Source organism: Scyliorhinus canicula, chromosome 21, assembly GCF_902713615.1.
Source record: "Scyliorhinus canicula chromosome 21, sScyCan1.1, whole genome shotgun sequence".
NCBI lineage: Eukaryota > Metazoa > Chordata > Chondrichthyes > Carcharhiniformes > Scyliorhinidae > Scyliorhinus > Scyliorhinus canicula.
Window position 1 is genome coordinate 10,877,052 of NC_052166.1, and position 7,497 is coordinate 10,884,548.

The window sequence follows — 7,497 nt, forward strand, 5'->3', positions numbered from 1 at the left end:
CTCTCTGCCTCTTCCTCTTCCTCTCTCTCTCTGCCTCTCCCTCTCTCTCTCTGCCTCTTCCACTTCCTCTCTCTCTCTCTGCCTCTCCCACTCCCTCTCTCTGCCTCTCCCTCTCCCGCTCGCTCTCTGTCTCTTCATCTTCTCTCTGCCTCTCCCTCTTCCTCTCTCTCTCTGCCTCTCCCTCTCCCTCTCTCTGCCTCTCACTCTCTCTCTCTCTCTGCCTCTCCCTCTCTCCCTCTGCCTCTCCCTCTCTCTCTCTCTGCCTCTTCCTCTCTCTCTCTGCCTCTCCCTCTCCCTCTCCCTCTCTCTGCCTCTCCCTCTCCCTCTCGCTCTCTGTCTCTTCCTTTTCCTCCCTCTCTCTGCCTCTCCCTCTCCCTCTCTCTGCCTCTCCCTCTCTCTCTTTCTGCCTCTCCCTCTCTCTGCCTCTCCCTCTCCCTCTCGCTCTCTGTGTCTTCCTCTTCCTCTCTCTCTCTGCCTCTCCCTCTGCCTCACTCTCTCTGCCTCGCTCTCTGCCTCACTCTCTCTGCCTCACTCCCTCTACCTCACTCCCTCTGCCTCACTCCCTCTGCCTCACTCCCTCTGCCTCACTCCCACTGCCTCACTCCCTCTGCCTCACTCTCTCTGCCTCACTCTCTCTGCCTCTCCCTCTTCCTCTCTCTCTTTGCCTCTCCCTCTCCCTCTCTGTGCCTCACTCTCTCTGCCTCTCCCTCTTCCTCTCTCTCTTTGAACATAAGAACATAAGAACTAGGAGCAGGAGTAGGCCATCTGGCCCCTCGAGCCTGCTCCGCCATTCAATGAGATTATGGCTGATCTTTTGTGGACTCAGCTCCAGTTTCTGGCTCAAACACCATAACCCTTAATCCCTTTATTCTTCAAAAAACTATCTATCTTTACCTTAAAAACATGTAATGAAGGAGCCTCAACTGCTTCACTGGGCAAGGAATTCCATAGATTCACAACCCTTTGGGTGAAGAAGTTCCTCCTAAACTCAGTCCTAAATCTACTTCCCCTTATTTTGAGGCTATGTCCCCTAGTTCTGCTGTCACCCGCCAGAGGAAACAACCTGCCCGCATCTATCCTATCTATTCCCTTCATAATTTTAAATGTTTCTATAACATTTCCCCCTCATCCTTTTAAATTCCAACGAGTACAGTCCCAGTCTACTCAACCTCTCCTCATAATCCAACCCCTTCAGCTCTGGGATTAACCTAGTGAATCTCCTCTGCACACCCTCCAGCGCCAGTACGTCCTTTCTCAAGTAAGGAGACCAAAACTGAACACAATACTCCAGGTGTGGCCGCAATAACACCTTATACAATTGCAACATAACCGCCCTAGTCTTAAACTCCATCCCTCTAGAAATGAAGGACAAAATTCCATTTGCCTTCTTAATCACCTGTTGCACTTGTAAACCAACCTTCTGTGACTCATGCACTAGCACACCCAAGTCTCTCTGAACAGCGGCATGCTTTAATATTTTATTGTTTAAATAATAATCCCGTTTGCTGTTATTCCTACCAAAATGGATAACCTCACATTTGTCAACATTGTATTCCATCTGCTAGACCAGAGCCCATTCACTTAACCTATCTAAATCCCTCTGCAGACTTCCAGTATCCTCTGCACTTTTCGCTTTACCACTCATCTTAGTGTCATCTGCAAACTTGGACACATTGCCCTTGGTCCCCAACTCCAAATCATCTATGTAAATTGTGAACAATTGTGGGCCCAACACGGATCCCTGAGGGACACCACTAGCTACTGATTGCCAACCAGAGAAACACCCATTTATCCCAACTCTTTGCTTTCTATTAATTAACCAATCCTCTATCCATGCTACTACTTTACCCTTAATGCCATGCATCTTTATCTTATGCAGCAACCTTTTGTGTGGCACCTTGTCAAAGGCTTTCTGGAAATCCAGATATACCACATCCATCGGCTCCCCGTTATCTACTGCACTGGTAATGTCCTCAAAAAATTCCACTAAATTAGTTAGGCATGACCTGCCTTTAACGAACCCATGCTGCGTCTGCCCAATGGGACAATTTCTATCCAGATGCCTCGCAATTTCTTCCTTGATGATAGATTCCAGCATCTTCCCTATTACCGAAGTTAAGCTCACTGGCCTATAATTTCCTGCTTTCTGCCTACCTCCTTTTTTAAACAGTGGCGTCACGTTTGCTAATTTCCAATCCACCGGGACCACCCCAGAGTCTAGTGAATTTCGGTAAATTATCACTAGTGCATCTGCAATTTTCCTAGCCATCTCTTTTAGCACTCTGGGATGCAGATGCAAAGGAACAACATTGGCTATTCTCCAGTCCTCCGGGACATCACCTGAAGACAGTGAGGATCCAAAGATTTCTGTCAAGGCCTCAGCAATTTCCTCTCTAGCCTCCTTCAGTATTCTGGGGTACATGCCATCCTGGGGACTTATCCACCTTAATATTTTTCAAGACGCCCAACACCTCATCTTTTTGGATCTCAATGTGAACCAGGCTATCGACACACCCTTCTCCAGACTTAACATCCACCAATTCATCAGGGCAGCACTGTAGCACAAGTGGCTAGCACTGTGGCTTCACAGCGCCAGGGCCCCAGGTTCGATTCCCCGCTGGGTCACTGTCTGGGTGGAGTCTGCATGTTCTCCCTGTGTCTGCCTGGGGTTTCCTCTGGGTGCTCCGGTTTCCTCCCACAGTCCAAAGACATGCGGGTTTGGTGGATTGGCCATGATAAATTGCCCTTAATGTCCAAAATGTTTAGGAGGGGTTATTGGGTTACGGGGATAGGGTGGAAGTGAGGGCTTAAGTGGGTCGGTGCAGACTCGATGGGCCGAATGGCCTCCTCCTGCACTGTATGTGCTGTGTTCTATGTAATTCCTTCTCTTTGGTGAATACTGATGCAAAGTATTCATTTAGTATCTCGCCCATTTCCTCTGGCTCCACACATAGATTTCCTTGCCTATCCTTCAGTGGGCCATCCCTTTCCCTGGCTACCCTCTTGCTTTTTATGTACGTGTAAAAAGCCTTGGGATTTTCCCTCACCCTATTTGCCAATGACTTTTCATGACCCCTTTTAGCCCTCCTGACTCCTTACTTAAGTTTCTTCCTTCTTTCCTTATATTCCACACAGGCTTCGTCTGTTCCCAGCCTTCTAGTCCTGCCAAATGCCTCCTTTTTCTTTTTGATGAGGCCTGCAATATTATCCAAGGATCCCAAAATTTGCCATATTTATACTTCTTCCGCACAGGAACATGCCGGTCCTGAATTTCTTTCAACTGATATTTGAAAGCCTCCCACATGCCAGATGTTGATTTACCCTCAAACATCCGCCCCCAATCTATGTTCTTCAGTTCCCGCCTAATATTGTTATAATTAACCTTCCCCCAATTTAGCACATTCACCCTAGGACCACTCTTATCCTTGTCCACCAGCACTTTAAAACTTACTGAATTGTGGTCACTGTTTCCGAAATGCTCCCCTACTGAAACTTCTACCACCTGGCCGGGCTCATTCCCCAATACCAGGTCCAGTATAGCCCCATCCCTAGTTGGACTATCTACATATTGTTCTAAGAAGCCCTCCTGGATGCTCCTTACAAACTCTGCCCCGTCCAAGCCCCTAGCACTAAGTGAGTCCCAGTCAATATTGGGGAAGTCTCCCATCACAACAACCATCACAACAACCCTGTTGCTTTTACTCCTTTCCAGAATCTGTCTACCTATCTGCTCCTCTATCTCCCACTGGCTGTTGGGAGGCCTGTAGCAAACCCCAACATTGTGAGTGCACCCTTCTTATTCCTGATCTCTACCCATATAGCCTCGCTGCCCTCTGAGGTGTCCTCCCGCAGTGCAGCTGTGATATTCTCCCTAACCAGTAGCGCAACTCCACCACCCCTTTTACACCCCCCTCTATCCCTCCTGTAACATCTAAATCCTGGAATGTTTAGCTGCCAATCCTGTCCTTCCCTCAACCAGGTCTGTGTAATGGCAACAACATCATAGTTTCAAGTCCTAATCCAAGCTCTAAGTTCATCTGCCTTACCTGCTATCCTTCTTGCATTAAAACATATGCATTTCAGGCCACCAATCCCATTGTTTTCAGCAACATCTCCCGGTCTGCTCTTCCTCAGAACGAAAGTGGCCCTATTTCCTAGTTCTCCCTCAATTTTTTCATCCTCAATTTACAGGAATCTGCAGCCAGCTCCAATTGGAGATATATGTGACTCATATCGAGCTTAGAAAATGTCCTCTAACCAACTTTGCATCGAGGTCCTCTATCCGCAGCAATGGGTATCTGTCCAAACCAGACACTTTATTCACTGTTAGTTTGTAATCCCGCACAGGTGTACCGTTTTGTTTGGTTTCGGGACCGGGACTCTTCGGGCTGTCCAGTGACCGGATGATTCCTTGCCATTCCAATTGGTTCAGTTCATCCTTTTCATCAGCAATGCGTGGGGAACTGGATGGGCCCTGAAGCACTTCGGTTGGAACTCAGGGTCGATGTGTACCTTGGTCAGGGCCCCCTAGATCTTACCCAGGCCTTCCTGGAAATCTTTTGGATTCTTCCCCAGTCTCCCAGTGCCCATCCTGAAGATCCACTGCCTGTCCACCCAGAGTCTCCAGCGAATCACGCCCCAATAGCAGCACGGTAGCATTGTGGATAGCACAATCGCTTCACAGCTCCAGGGTCCCAGGTTCGATTCTGTCTGTCTGTGCGGAGTCTGCACTTCCTCCCCGTGTGTGCGTGGGTTTCCTCCGGGTGCTCCGCTTTCCTCCCACAGTCCAAAGATGTGCAGGTTAGGTGGATTGGCCATGATAAATTGCCCTTAGAGTCCAAAATTGCCCTTAGTGTTGGGTGGGGTTACTGGGTTTGGGGATAGGGTGGAGGTGTTGACCTTGGGTAAGGTGCTCTTTCCAAGAGCCGGTGCAGACTCGATGGCTGAATGGCCTCCTTCTGCACTGTAAATTTTATGATTCTATGAATAGACTTGGGCTGGGGCCCCGTACTATCAAAGACAACGTGGTGGACAGCTATTGACAGGTAACTGGGGCCATCGATGTGCCATCGATGGCCAGAGGTTCCCCCGTGTAGGTTGCCAACCTCGCCTTGTTAAGTTGGAATGCTGAATTTCTGTCCTGATCTTTTTGAATGCCTGCCTTCCCTTCACTGAGATTGCAGCCGCCATGTCCATCTCCCTATCCAGTGGGTGACCACTCACGGACAGTGAATTTGATGGGACGATGCAATTTAATTTTCTGCACTGTCCTTATCAGGCTGCTCTAGGCGGAGGGTCCTGGCTCGAAGCTGGTGTTTCCCTCGACCAGGGCAGTGTACCTGCTGGCTGCCTGTGGTTTCCTGTCTCAGTGCTTTCACTAGCACAAGTGTCGCACCGCCGTGAATCTACCACTAGTGATTCTGGGGAGGTGTCCTGCCTGGTTGTAGCTGCCTTTGGCCAATGGTCCTGGTTCCTGACGCTGTTCAGGCCAGGGCGGGTTGATAGTGGGAACCCTACAGGCAGTCAGATGAATTACCTTCTGGCGATCATCCCCAGTACTTGCATTTGCATTGAAAGCAACAGCACCTATGTTTCACGTACTGAACCCAATGTTCCACACACGCATCAAACACATCGTGTCTACTAAAGAGCCGCATTCTCGAAAAGAGCAAACCTTCACTTTAAAAAGATCCGTGCTCTGAGTGGCTAACAGCGCTGTCTGTCGTTCCATTTTATCCTTGTCGCCAACACTGTAGTCAATGACGAGTCCGAAAAGGAGAGTCAAAAGTAGCTTGTTACCTCCTCACAGTTAGGAAATGGAAAGACAAATTCCATGTCCCAGCCGGGACCATCCTGAGATGCCGGTTCCCTCCTGGGCCGGCTTTTATCTCGGGGAATTATCCAGCCGCTGTTGGGCCTCCACCCCTCCGTGGGGGAGCTCGTACTCCATCAGCCCCAAGGGGAGATAAATTAGGTCGGCCCTGTGGGTCTCATGGGGGTGAGAATGCTCTTGATCTCTCTTTGTCTGCCTCTTTGTCTTCTTCTCTGCCTCTCTCTCTGCCTCTCTCTCTGCCTCTCTCTCTCTCTCTGCCTCTCTCTCTGCCTCTCTCTCTGCCTCTCTCACTACCTCCCCCCCTTTGCCTCACCCTCTCGCTGCCTCTCTCTCTCTCTCTGCCCCCTCTCTCTCTCTCTGCCTCTCTCTCTGCCTCTCTCTCTCTCTGCTTTTCTCTCTCTTTGCCTTTCTCACTACCTCCCCCTCCCCACTTTGCCTCATACCCTCTCTCTCTCTCTGCCTCTCTCTCTCTCTCTGCCTCCCCCCCTTTGCCTCACACTCTCTCTCTCTGCCTCTCTCTCTGCTTTTCTCTCTCTCTGCCTCTCTCACTACCTCCCCCCCCACTGCCTCACACCCTCTCTCTGCCTCTCTCTCTCTCTCTCTGCCTCTGCCTCTCTCTCTGCTTTTCTCTCTCTCTGCCTCTCTCACTACCTCCCCCCCCACTGCCTCACACCCCTCTCTCTGCCTCTCTCTCTCTCTCTCTGCCTCTGCCTCTCTCTCTGCTTTTCTCTCTCTCTGCCTCTCTCACTACCTCCCCCCCTTTGCCTCACACCCTCTCTCTGCATCTCTCTCTCTCTCTCTGCCTCTCTCTCTCTCTCCCTCTCTCTCTCTCTGCTTTTCTCCCGCTCTGCCTCTCTCACTACCCCCCCCCCTCCCTTTGCCTCACACCCTCTCTCTGCACCTCTCTCTCTGCTTTTCTCTCGCTCTGCCTCTCTCACTACCTCCCCCCCCCTTTGCCTCACACCCCCTCTGCATCTCTCTCTCTCTGCCTCTCTCTCTGCCTCTCTCTCTCTCTCTCTCTGACTCTCTCTTTCTCTCTGCTTTTCTCTCTCTCTGCCTCTCTCACTACCCCCCCCCCCCCCTCCCTTTGCCTCACACCCTCTCTCTGCATCTCTCTCTCTCTGCCTCTCTCTCTCTCTGCTTTTCTGTCTCTCTGCCTCTCTCACTACCTCCCGCCCCCTTTGCCTCACACCCTCTCTCTGCATCTCTCTCTCTCTCCCCATGTGTGTGTCTTTCTCTGGGTCTCTGTGTCCCTCTCTGCCTCTCTCCCACTCTGCCACTCTCTCACTCTTCGTGTCTCTCTCTCTCTCGCTCTTTCTCTCTATATCTGTCTCTCAACCTCTGTGTGTCTCTCTCTATGTGTGTGTGTCTCTCTGTGTTCCTCTCTCTGTTTCTCTTTCTCTCTCTCTCTCTCTCTCTCGTCTCTGTGTCTCTATCTCTTTTTTTTTAATTTTAGATTAGCCAATTATTTTTTCCAATTAAGGGGCAATTTAGCGTGGCCAATCCACCTACTCTGCACATTTTTGGGTTGTGGGGGCGAAACCCACGCAGACACGGGGAGAATGTGCAAACTCCACACGGACAGTGACCCAGAGACGGGATCGAACCTGGGACCTCAGCGCCGTGAGGCGGTTGTGCTAACCACTAGGCCACCGTGCTGCCCT